The sequence below is a fragment of the Protopterus annectens genome, chromosome 3.part0 (assembly GCF_019279795.1).
Source record: "Protopterus annectens isolate FY-2018-M chromosome 3.part0, PAN1.0, whole genome shotgun sequence".
NCBI classification, from domain to species: Eukaryota; Metazoa; Chordata; order Ceratodontiformes; family Protopteridae; genus Protopterus; species Protopterus annectens.
Window position 1 is genome coordinate 787,537,292 of NC_056731.1, and position 13,108 is coordinate 787,550,399.

The 13,108-nt window shown below is 45.7% G+C and overlaps 1 protein-coding gene across 1 annotated transcript in view; it reads left to right on the forward strand.

The window, feature by feature from the left end:
* The window catches only part of TRIP13 (thyroid hormone receptor interactor 13), a 1,214,790-nt gene that overhangs the window by 165,295 nt on the left and 1,036,387 nt on the right, over positions 1-13,108 (forward strand). The gene's annotated exons all lie outside the window — the stretch shown is intronic.

Consider the following 13,108-nt stretch of genomic DNA (forward strand, 5'->3'; position numbering starts at 1 on the left):
GACTCCCCTGACGAGTCTATCACCTCCAACACCGATCTTGATGATGCGGAAGGGTCCCCCAAGTCGTCCTCGGATGATGTCTCCTTTGCGGACATCCTGGAAGTCCTCAAGCAACGAGGCGGCTGGCAGACCAAACCCCCTTCCTCTGACGAGTCGGTGTTCCTCAAGGCCTTCGGGGCTCAGCCCTCCGCCTCCTGGGTGTCTCCACTCTTCGATGAGCTCCTGGATTTGATCTCTCGAAGGGCATGGGAACATCCAGATTCTGTGGAACCGATGCCTGCTCGCCCTAACAAATTTTTGTCAGCGCCCCCGGAAAAGGAATTTCTCACCAAAGGTGTGGCTGTAGATGCTATGGTGGTGGCATCTGCTACCCAGCAAGATGTGGCAGAGGCTTCGACGTCCGTCCATCCCCCTAATAAGGAGTCTAGGAGCATGGACCGGTACGGGAAGTGCACCCTTTCTTCAGTGGCCTTTACATTAAGGTCTCTGAATTACCTCACGCACTTCACTTGACTTCAGAGGGACCTGATCAAGGAACTCTCAGATACTCTCTCTGGTAACCTGCCTGAGCAGTTAGCCCAGACGGTTAGCTCTCAGTTGGCTACCCTGTCATCAATATCGAACTCGTCCATGAGGCTCATTTCATATGCAGCCGAGGGGGGCGAGTAGAGCGGCGGGTACGGGCGTTGCTCTACAGAGACAAGCCTGGCTCCGCCTGTGTCATTTTGCGGAGGCCTTCAAGTCTTCCTTTGCCGACGCTCCCTTTGATGGGTCCTCTTTGTTCGGACCCAAGGTAAAGGTCACCTTGACCCGCTGTGAACAAGAGGGTAAAACTTTGACTGCCGTAGGAGCACGGTTTTCCTCTCCCTTTCGGCCTTATCCCAAGGCTAAAAGAGGAGGGAAAATGTGGTTCCGTAAATCTCAAAAGAATTACCCCTCACAGCAGGACGATCCCCTCTAGAGGCAGAGAAGGGGAAATTTTTCGGAAGACGCCATCCCAGAGGCGGCAGAGGCCCCGCAACACTGGAGACCATGAGTCCTTTCGTGGCTCTTCAACCTCTCAGCATCCCTGAAGGATTGCCCGACTGTGCAGCTCCGGAGCCAGTCGGGGGTCGTTTTTCGAGGCACCTAAAGGCCTGGGAGAGTATCACTCAGGACCAATGGGTGCTCCGAATCATCGCCGGAGGTTACGTCATCCCCTTTTCACCCCCTCCATCCAGGAAAATCCCGGACCCCCCACCCAGTCAACGGGATATTGCAGCCATCGAAATTTCAAAGCTGCTTCAAAAAGGAGGTATCCAACCGGTCCCCGTAGACCAGACCGGATTAGGGACTTACTCAAAATTCTTTTTAGTGCCAAAAAAGACCGGGGACTTGAGGCCCATTTTGGATCTCAGCAACCTGAATCGATCAGTCAAGAAGTCCAAGTTCCGGATAGTCACCTTACAGTCCATTCTCCCGCTACTAGAGAAAGGTGTTTGGATGTGCTCCATAGATCTCAAGGACGCCTATTATCACATTCTGATAAATCAGGCGTCCAGGAGACATCTGCGCTTCAGCCTGGGAGACAGTCATTTCCAGTTCTGCGCACTGCCCTTTGGTCTCACCACAGCCCCCAGGGTGTTCACCAAGTGTTTGGCGGTGGTGACTGCTCACCTGAGGAGTCTTGGATTCCAGGTGTTTCCGTATCTAGACGACTGGCTCCTAACTGCCACCTCCAGGCATCTACTATTACAGAACCTAGTAGCCACTATATCTCTAGGAACCTCCCTAGGAATCACCTTCAATTGGGCAAAGTCTGTGTTGCCGCCGTCTCAGCTTATACGGTTTATCGGGGTAGACATAGACTCAAGGCAAATGCGGGTCTATCTACCTACAGAGAGAATAGAAACCTTGCAATCTCAAGTCCGAGCATTGCTCCTCAAACGCCGAGCCCCAGCAAGGATGGTCCTACAACTGTTGGGTTCCATGTCGGCTACCATTCTCCTGGTTCCCTTAGCAAGATTACACATGAGGATTCTCCAGTGGCTTCTGTCGGTCCAGTGGTCATATCAGGAACTTCCTCTCAGTCACCAAATTATAATTACGGAGACGTGCAAACAGGACCTCCGTTGGTGGCTTATCTCGTCCAACCTGGATCGGGGGCGACCTTTCGTTCCTCCTCCTCCAGTGGCCACTTTGACTATGGACACCTCCCAGACGGGGTGGGGGGGACATTACCTGGGCAGGTCAGTTCAAGGCAAGTGGCACCCCAGCGAGACTTCTCTACACATCAACATACTGGAAATGAGGGCAGTGCTTCTGTCGCTCCAAGCACTACACTGCTACCTCCCCCAAGGTATGATTGCCATTCAGTCCGACAACATGTCAGTAGTCTGGTACCTGAACAAGCAGGGAGGGACCAAGTCTTACCCGCTTTGCAGAGAGGCCATGAGAGTATGGAATTGGGCTGTTGCAACCAACCGTTTCTTGGTAGTAACACATATCCCGGGGAGATCCAATGTGATAGCCGACAGACTCAGCAGAACCATTCTCTCCCCGCACGAGTGGTCTCTGAACGACAGAGTAGCATCTCAGATCTTCAGAAGATGGGGAACTCCTTGTTGCGACCTCTTTGCAACCCCCCTCAACACGAAATGTCTACGGTTCTTTTCCCTTGCCCCGAGTCTGGGGAGTTTTCCCAAGGACGCCCTAGTCCAAACTTGGCCCACCGGCTTACTGTACGCCTTTCCTCCGGTTCCCCTTCTCCCCAGGGTGATCCAGAAGGCGATTCACTTGCAGTGCAAGATGATTTTAGTTGCCCCATACTGGCCTCGTCAAGTCTGGCTGCCATTTCTTCGGAAATACGCACTGGACGGTCCATGGCTCCTGGACCAGGTTCCAGATCTCTTGATCCACCAGTCGGGACAGCTTCACCAGTCCCTTCACTCACTGAAGTTAACAGCTTGGCTCCTCCACTTCCGACTATAGTCAGGAACCAGGTTTTAGACTCAGAAGTTATACATATCTTGTCTTCAGCCCACAAGAATTCGACTAAGAAAATGTATAATAGTAAATGGAAGAGATTCGCCATTTGGGCCCAACTTCGGGGTTTAGATCCCATTACTGCCCCGGTGGCGGACGTTTTAAAATTCCTAGCTTCCCTATTCAATCAAGGATCTTCAGTCTCTACCATTAAGGTTCAATTAGCAGCTATTTCTAATTTTCATGCAAGTATAGCCCCACCTTTGATGAGCAATAAGTTGTGCAAAGCCTTCATGAAAGGTGCTGGGCTGCTACGTCCTCCAGTTTCTCATTCTGCTCCACCATGGGATCTCAGTTTCGTATTAGGTGCCTTGACCTCTTCCCCCTTCGAACCGGCAGCAACTTCTGATGAAATTTTTTTCCTGGAAGACCACTTTTTTGGTGGCAATTACATCAGCCAGAAGAGTTTCGGAACTTCAAGCCCTATGTGTCAACCCGCCGTACCTGGTTTTTCACAAGGATAGAGTATCCCTTAGGCCTAATCCATCTTTTGTTCCCAAAGTTTGTTCGAGTTTCTGTCTTCAACAGTCTTTGGAACTTCCAGTTTTCTTCCCCAATTACTCAGACAGAGCAGAATATGTCTTCCATTCATTGGATGTCCACAGACAATTGCGTTTCTACTTAGATAGGACGCACCAAACACGAAAAACGGAGCAGTTGTTTGTGTCCTTTTCAGACAATAAATTGGGCAAAGCCGTCACGAGGGTCACTATTGCCAAGTGGATCAGAGACTGTATCAGTCATATTTATTTTCTTTCTAATAGAGAGCTTACAACCACTGTGAAAGCTCATTCTACAAGGGCTATGGCTACTTCAACAGCATTTCATGCTAAGCTTGCCATTAGTGACATTTGTGCTGCGGCTACCTGGTCCTCTCCTCACACCTTTATTTCTCATTACAAATTGGATGTGGCATCTTGAGGGCGAGCTTCCTTTGGTTCCACAGTTCTCAGGAGTGTTTTCCAGTGAGCCACCCAGGAATCAGGTGCTAGGGACGCTGTCCCATCAGTACAGAATGTAGGCGAGATAGGATCACATAACATCTTTTAGTTATGTACTTACCATAACTTTAGATGTTTGGGATCCATCTCGCCTACATTCCTAATACCCACCCTCCTTCCCCCTGCCTTGGAGATCAGAAGAGACCGGACGGTTCGAGTTCGACCGTTTCATGTTGAAACATCTGGCAATGTTATATCAGCAGTGCATGTGTGGGTGCATGTGTGTGGACAAACAAGATCTGGGGAATTGGTGGTGGTGCATCCTGGGATATAGAATAGCTCAGCCAATTAGAGACTTTGCTCTATTGCATAGCGTACCGAGTCGGAGCCGAGGATCGGCTCCGAACCCATCAGTACAGAATGTAGGCGAGATGGATCCCAAACATCTAAAGTTATGGTAAGTACATAACTAAAAGATTTTCTCCCTCAAACTGCAGGAGAATCATGTAGTGACCCCCTCCCTTCAGCCTTCAAGAAGAGCTGAGAGAACATTGCCAAAAAGCTTGAAGAAAGAAAATCTACAGAGAAAGAAAATGAAGGAATAAAAGAAAGTCATTCTGATACTCCTCTGCCTTCTTTCCTAGCACCAAAGCTTCCTAGACCATCAGGACATTTCTGTGTTTTGTTTCTGACTATTGGAAACTGTTAATTTCTCAACACTTGGTATCGTCAGCTGTCAATACAGACACTATTATTACCCAGGATAGGTTCCCAAGAAAAGAAACCCTAGCAAGTTAGCTAGTCCTGATTTTTTTGGGTTCCAGGCACCCTTATTTGTCCTCATTTAGGTCTTCCAGGTCCACCAGGAACATGATTTTTTTTTATTCTAAACTAATGACGGCTGTTATGAAAGCTCATCTAGACATGGGAGTCAGCCTGCTACCCTCCACACACAGGGTGCACAGGTTAGGCCTTTCCATTCCCATTACCTTTGTTCCTTCTGTGGTACTAATCTGTGTCCCAGTTGCTTCAGAGCAGAAGCTGGCCCCTGTCATCCCTCAGTGCTGACAGCACCTTGTGCATCAACACCAGCACTTCATCTGACACACGCTACTCTGAAACCTTGGAGATGAGCTTGTCTAGGAGCCAAAATGATTAGCACCAATGTTCCAAGGTCAACCGCCCAAAATGATCAGCACCAATGTTCCCAGGTCAACCGCCTTTCTCAGGCCGGTTCACCACTTTGGGCTGTTTGTTGCTTGATGTGTTGACTCCTCTGTCTGTTTAGATCCTTCAGTGCCCTAGGCTCAGCCATTGCCAGACTTGTCTTCCTTATCCTTGGGGACAGTTTGGATGCTGTCTTCTTCACTACCTTTGGTGTCTCCTCCAGCATGTTGGGCATTTGAGAAGATTATCATATGCTTTCTTTGGATAATTGCCCACGATCTATTGCCTTCAGCAGTTAAGCCATTTGGGAAGATTATCATATACTATCTTTGCATAATTGCCCACCATCTTACTTGGGAAGGGGATGCTTGTACTATTTTTGGCTCTACTTTCCCTTCCCAGTATATCAGAGACTTTGTCCTAATCTTCAGTGCCATGGATAGCCCAGCACTATGGGCATTAACTCTCCTTTCAAGAAAGAAATAGGAATACTTCTGTCTCCTCGGTTGACTCTCCAAACATCACTACCCCCATCCAGAGGTGCACAAGAAATGTGAGTGTAAAAAGGGACATATGGATTACTCACTCAACAGAATCTCTTGTGCAGGACACTAACTCAGTGAAGGAGAAGGTTCCCCTTGTAATCCCCCTGAGGACTCCACCTTTGGAGAAATTATGGATATTATGAGAAAGTGGAGGAACTGCCCATTGATACCCCTTCCCCTGATGACAGAGTGTTTCTTGAGGCCATTGGAGGTGGTCCCTCTGCTATTATTATGGTCCCTTCCACTGATTTATCTCTTGACTGTCTTATCCACCAGGTGGCGAGGATGGCATGTTGAGAGCCTGACATAGTTGAACCAATGGAGTGGAAATCAGACAAGATACTGAGTCCTCCTAAGGACCATCCCTTTTGGAGTAATGGACCAATGATTGATTCCATTGTGGTTGGAGCGGCCACTGAAAATAGAGTTGTCAGAGGAGACCTGCACGAGTCACCCTCCTAATAGGAATCTATAATGTTGGACCAATTTGTAAAACTGATTTATGCCTTGGGAACTTTTTCCTGAGGGTGCTGAGCTATGTTCCTCACACAGCACTGTTCTAAAGGGATCTAGCTGAACAGTCTTTGGATTCCTTTCAGAGAAGCCCCATACCATAAACAAGGAAGCAAATGGAAACCCAGCTTTCTGATGTTGTCCAACCAGCCTGTTCATGAGGCTGCTGCTCAATGCATCCAGTGGGACAGGAAGAGCAGCAGGCACTGTTCATAGGCAAGTGTCCACATGCCTGGCTGAAATTGTGCCATTTTGTGGACAACTTTTAAGTTACCTTTGCTGAATGCCTTCTATGACTAATTTTTGGACCAATAAGCTATGATTCAAGACCTTGACGAAAAGCAAACAAGCAGGGAATTTGCTGTTTGCTGTTGAAGTCTCTTTTTCAGCAATTCATAGGTTCTGCTCCAGGAACCAGAAAGGAACGAGAAGACTGCTTTCAAAAAAATGTCAGCATTTTTCCATTGCCTTGTCTTCAGACAGGGGCCCTTGTGGCTGAGAGAGAGGTCCTTTTACGGAAGGTGCCCCAGGGCCAAAGGAGGTCTGCAGAACCAATAGTTTAGAGGTCTCCTTTCAGGGAAACACTTTCAGTGCTCCTGAAAAGTTGTTTGATTGCTAGTTTCTGGTGGCAGTCTGGGATATTTTTTTTTTCTTCACCCAGAAGCTTGCCATCACAGAAGACACCTTGGTGAAGAGAATAATATCCAGAGGCTACATTATACTGTTCATCTCCACCCCCCCCCCAACAAAGTGTACAAGCGCTTCCAGATATTCCACCCCACCAAAAAAAGGCAGCAGCTCAAGAAAGTTGCGGCTTCTACAAAAGAAAGAGCCATCCAAGAGGTCCCACCAACCCAGACAGGATCCAGACTTTACTCAGAATTCTATAAACCAGATAAGACCAAAGACTTCTGGCCAATTCTAGATCTCGGCGCCTAAATTTACATGTAAAGATGCTTCGTGTTTCTCTTTGTCCACAGGGAATCTGCAACAGACATGTCTCTGCAACCAAGTGTCACTTCAGCCATGTTTCCCCAACCAAATGTACCACAGGGAACTGTCTCACTGCCTAGGAGCCTGAACCCCAAAATTTGAGATGGCCATAGTGCAGTCCATTCTTCAACTCTGACAGGAAGGGAACTGGATGTACTCTATAGACCTTCAGGATGCTTATAGTTTTGCAAAGCAGTACAGAAGGTTTATTTAGAATTTGTTAGCCATGGTATAGCACTTATCCCATTGGATCTACTTCATTCTCAACCCAGGGGTACACCCAATAGATACATGATAGTTTATACAGAGAGAAATTCAAAATGCAATATACACGTATTGTATACAAAGTGAATATCATAGTTTGCTTGAGGGTGTAAAGACAATAGATGCATGGTGATATATGCATAGTGACTTCAAAACACATTATATACAGAGTGGATATCAGAGCTGGCATGTTAAAAGAATCACAATAAAATGTAATGTCAGAGTAAGCTATGTAAAGGGAAGTAAGTTCTTCCATTTTCAGCTGGAAGCCAGCTATTCCCAGTTCCAAAGTCTGCCCTTGGGTTTCACTACAGCTGCCAAGATGTTCACCAAGTGCATGTTGGTAGTTGAGCGCCTTTCAAGATGCAAGGGTTCTTTGACTTCCCTTATCTAGAGGACTGGTTCCTAATCGTAAACATAAAGGAATCTCTAATCCAGGCAGGAGGTTATTTACTCTACTTGTGTTGGTCCTTGGGTGTCTCCATAAACTTAGAAAAAACAAATCTTGAGCATTCAAAGTCCTTGACCTTTATAGGTTGTCATCTGCATACAACAACACAAATGGCAGAACTCCCAGACATATGGCCGATCTCCCTCAGGTTTCTTGTACAAGAAGTACTCAAAATATGATGCTTCCCCAACTTCCACCATTCTACGCACACTAAGAACCCTGGCCGCCTTCATAATGTTAGTTCTTTATACCAGGTGCTAGTGGTCATTCTGTGTTCAGTAGCCTTAGTCTGCCCACCTACTTCATCATCCCATAAAACTGTCTTCAATTTGTCACTACCTTCTAAAATGGTGGATTCAGTCCCTCATTGTTTAGAAGGGATTATAACTTCTTTTTAATTACCATCAGCTACAGCTACCACATACACCTCTTCCCTGGGGTGGGGTCATTATAGAGGTAGGTCAGTCCAAGGAATGTGCTCAAAAGAGGGTCACTTTCACATCAAAGTTCTGGAGATGTGGGTCCTTTTATTCAAGGCAAATCTAGGTTCCCTTCTCACGGAATACCATCCACACTGACAATAGTCAATAATGTGGTGCATCACCAAGCAAGGAAGGACCCGTTCTTAACCCTCATGCAAGTAGTTCATCAGAGTGTGGCAGTGCGTGATGTTTTCACAGCACTTTCTAATAGAAATGCATAATACAGGTCGTACCAGTCTTCTGGAGGACCGGCACATTCACTGCATTCTCATACCTCAAAAGGGGTCCCTCAGTCTCACAATGGCAACCAAGACATTCAGCCACTGGGGTCCGCAGTGCTCCGCTATCTCTTTGTATGTCTCCACAATACCAAATATAGCAGTTTCTTTCCCCTAATCCCACTGCAGGGACAAGACACCCAGGGGTGCTCTGGCCCCTTCTTGGCTGCCTGGACTTTGTTATGCTTTTTCTTCCCTTTCATCAATGATGTTCTTACAGAAAGAGGACTCAGAAATTCAAGGATATAATCAGTATGTTAATAAGGCTTTATCTGCAGATTATATTATTTTGTACTAGATAAATACAGGAAAGGGCATCTCATTGTTGAGGAACATTTTAAGGGAGTTTTGTGTTTTTTGTGACCTAAAATTGCTGAAGATAATTTATAGCTATAGCTTTTGTTTTATGTTCCCACTCGTGAACTGCATTCAATATTACTTGTATTAATGGGGGCACAATAAGATGAAGTATTTAGGAGTATGAATTAAGAAGGCGTCTGCTGTGGCAGCTAAGAATCTGTGGGAAGAGACTAAACAAAAGATGATATAAAAGCTGAGAAACTGGCAGCTCATGTTTATGGATGTGGATAATAAGATACAAGCAGTGAAAATGTGTAGTCCCTTTAATTTTCTATACAGATCAGGAGTAGTTTTATTGACCAGAGGAGAAGTTGTGGACAATTAAACAATTGAAGGAATTTTACTAGAATGGAAAGTGGCAAGAGTTAAGTGAGATAAATTTATTTCTCAGTAGAACAAGTTGGTTGAGGATTGCCTGATTTGAGGAGATATTTTAGAGCTACACAATTAAGGCTCACATACATAACACAAACAGAAGGTTTAAGTGGAAGGGGATGATGATGATGAAGATGAAGAAGCAGGAGAAAGAATCCAAAAAATTAGAGTGTGGTATTTTGGATATAGATCCTTAAAGAGAATAACAGCCATCCAGAATATTGTATTCATAAAGTTGCATTAAATATTCCAAGAACTAAGCCAACATGCAAATGGAGAAAGGAGATTTTGTCAATAGGGATGACTGTAAGTAGGGATGCAGAAAATATGCTAGAGAGGGCTGGAATTTACTGGAGAAAACTGGTAAAGCAACCAAGCTGTCAGAAGCAAATGACTAGAGAGGGAGAGGTAGAGTGGTACGAGGCCAAGAAATTTGCAATGCAGGTTAGAAACTGCCTTCTCTGTCAGAGATGATCAGAGTATAAGCAAAGAGAAAGGGACAAGGGAAACATGTTCTTCATGTTTCACTGTTGCAGTCATTACATTTGGGTTATCTGCCTGCAGGTAGTTCTCAAGCAACCTGAATACCAGAGTCTTGGGATTTCTGCGTCGGATGCTGTCACTTCTACCATGACGTCAGGTCGTCAGGGGTATAAAACATGCAGCCGCCATTACATCAGTCTTTCTTGCCGTGCGGTGCCCGAAGCAGAAGCAGTTTCCAAGTGCCAGTTGGCCGACTCCTGTAATTTTCATTTTTGAGTTTCAGACCTGAAGTCTTCTAAAAGATAAGTACCCCATTGGGGATCCTTTTTTCTTGCTCTAACCGATGTCAGAAAAAAATAATAATTGTCTTGCCTGTGGAAAGCAAATATCTTCTAGAGATTTTCATTCTTACTGCATCACCTGTTTAGGCCCAGACCACGACTTCCCTCGCTATCGATTTTGTGCTTTGTTCAATACCCAAACTATCCCTCGTCGGGCAATTTTTGTAGCTAAATACTTTCGCTCTTGATCTCCGTACTCCAAAATGGCGTTTGTAAGCCATCCGACTACCGATCTTCCAAAAAAATGTAAGGATAAAGAAAGAGACAGACCGCATAAGTCCAAAACTGTCGATGACGCTACCGTTAAGCTAGTCGCCAGTCCACCAGTACTCAGTGAGGTGCTGTTGCAGCCCCTGATAACCTGCTTCTACAGATTCACAGGCCTCTACTGAGACCCATTCAGAGTCCGGTATGCCGCAAGATGCTTCTTCGACTATGAAACCTGCGGATGTCTCCACCTTGGATTAGTCCGGAGCTGCTGTGCAGGCACCGGCTTCTGAGAGTGTATTCAGGCCTACAGATTTTCATATTAAACCGACGACTGTTTCAATCCAAAAATACTGAATTTCTCAGGCCTAAAGTTTGCACTATGCCTAGGAAACCGACAACCAAAGCACATTCTCAGGCCCACAGGCCTCAAAAACAAATGATTAGAATGGCTGAATACCTTTTTACCTTAATTAGGGGAAGCCAGCCTTCCCCCTCAAAGAGACCTAGAACCGATTTTCCTTCTGATTCTTCTGATCAGGAATCTGATATCTCTGTTCTTTCTGACTACCAGGACATACCCTTATCTACCTATGAGGATTCTGATGCAGAGGATTCCATTCCCTCTGCTTCCCCTCCAAAAGATTTTTCTTTTGGTGAAACCCTGCATACCCTTAGGGAGCATTTCTGTTGGGAAAGCCAGGACTACTCTCAGTCCAAAAAGAGATTCAGGGAATTTTTAAACCTGCCTCAGCACAGGCCTCTAGCTATCCCTCCTGTTCTGGAGATTGTAGATTATGTTTTCTTGGAATCCAGCCTTACCCCGGATACTTTGCCTCCAGTTCCCAAGAAACCTGACAGGTACTATAGAGTACCCGAGTCTCACAAATTCCTTATCAAGAATCCTACTCCGGATCCAGAGACCATTTCTGAAGGACCAAAAGGCATTAAGGCTACTACTGCCAAGAATCCTACACCTTCTGACAGGGATTCTAGGGCTTTAGACAGATTGGGTAAGAAGGTATACACCTCTGCTACTCTGGCCATTACAGCTTTAAATTGCCAGTTTCATGTGTTAAAGTATCAGCAGCATATTATGGGGCTAATTAAACAGAAAATTATGTTGATTTCTGACTGTGCAGAACACAAAGATTTACAAGAGTTAATGCATTCTGCTGACCAAGTTGGTAAACATACTTTGCAGTGTGGTTTTGATACTTTCAAAGCATCTTGTAGGGCTGCTGTCACTGTGTCTGTTCTTAGAAGACATGATTGGCTTATGGAACAAAACTTGCCAGATCATGTCAAAGCAAAATTACGGGATGCACCCTTAAACCAAGAGCGCCTGTTTGGCAATAAAGCAGAGGTTCTCAAAAGGATGGAGGAGAAAGCTAAATCTATGCAAACTGTTAAAGATTTCTTACAAGTACAGCCACCTAGATTCAGTAGGCATTGGCCTTCAAAGAACTGGTCCTTTCCAGTCCCTTCCAAGCCTTCTCAGTCCAAACCCAGGGGCAGCAGCCCCCAAGTCTTCAGTCTCAGGTTATGCACAGATCTAAGCAGTGGGGTGCTCCCACGTCCAAAACAGGGAGTAGTAAGCTACCCCTATGGTAAACTTGCACAAGGACTTATCCTCAACTCCCCCAAGACTTGCTGAAGTACTTGCACCTTTAGGAGGAAAACTTGCCCTGCATGCAAAAAACTGGGAATACATTACCCAAGACAAATGGGTTTTAAACATTGTTTCCCTAGGATACAGATTCCACTTCCACTCACTCCCAACCCTAAGTGGATGGCCAGACCTCCCCCCAAACCAGTGGGCAGAGGCCCAAAAGCAAGTACTTTCTCTCCTCAGCATCAAGGCTATTCAGTCTGTCCCAGCAGAACAAAGGGGACAAGGCTTTTTATTCAAGACTGTTCCTGGTTCCCAGAAAAGAAAACTTTTGGTGTCCTACCCCGGATTTATCTATTCTCAACACCTTTCTGTTCCAAAATTCAGAATGCTAACTCTCCAACAGCTGCTTCCTATGCTAGCCAAGGATACTTGGATGGCAACCCTAGACTTAAAAGAAGCTTACCTGCACATCCCCATAAGGGAATCTTGCAGGAAATACCTTCGCTTCAGGGCAGGCTCTATGCACTATCAGTTTTCTGCACTTCCCTTTGGCTTATCTACTGCGCCCAGGGTATTCACAAAGTGCCTAGTTTCAGCCATTGCTTTTTGCTGGCAGAGAAGTATTCAGATTTACCCATACTTGGACGATTGCCTGATTCAGGTGGAAAGTCAGGACTTGCTACTACAGCACTTGGCATTTGTAAAGAGACTTCTAACTTCACTGGGGTACACCATCAACGAAAAGAAATCACACATAGTACCCTGCTAACAGATTCTATTCCTGGGAGCAAGCTTGAACACAACTTCCCAGATGGCATTCCTTACGCCAGAGAAACAAATTCATTTGACAACTTACTTCAACATACTGGCCACCAAAACCCAGCTATCTACAAAGAAAATAGTGCAAGCTCTGGGGTTCATGGCCTCTTGCATTCTGTTAATTCTATATGCAAGACAGCATACGAGGAAACTTCAGTGGTGTCTAAAAAGTCTATGGTGTCAACATTCTCAGGACCTGGAAACAATAATTCCTATCATTCCATGACTAAGGGCAGAGTTCCTTTGGTGG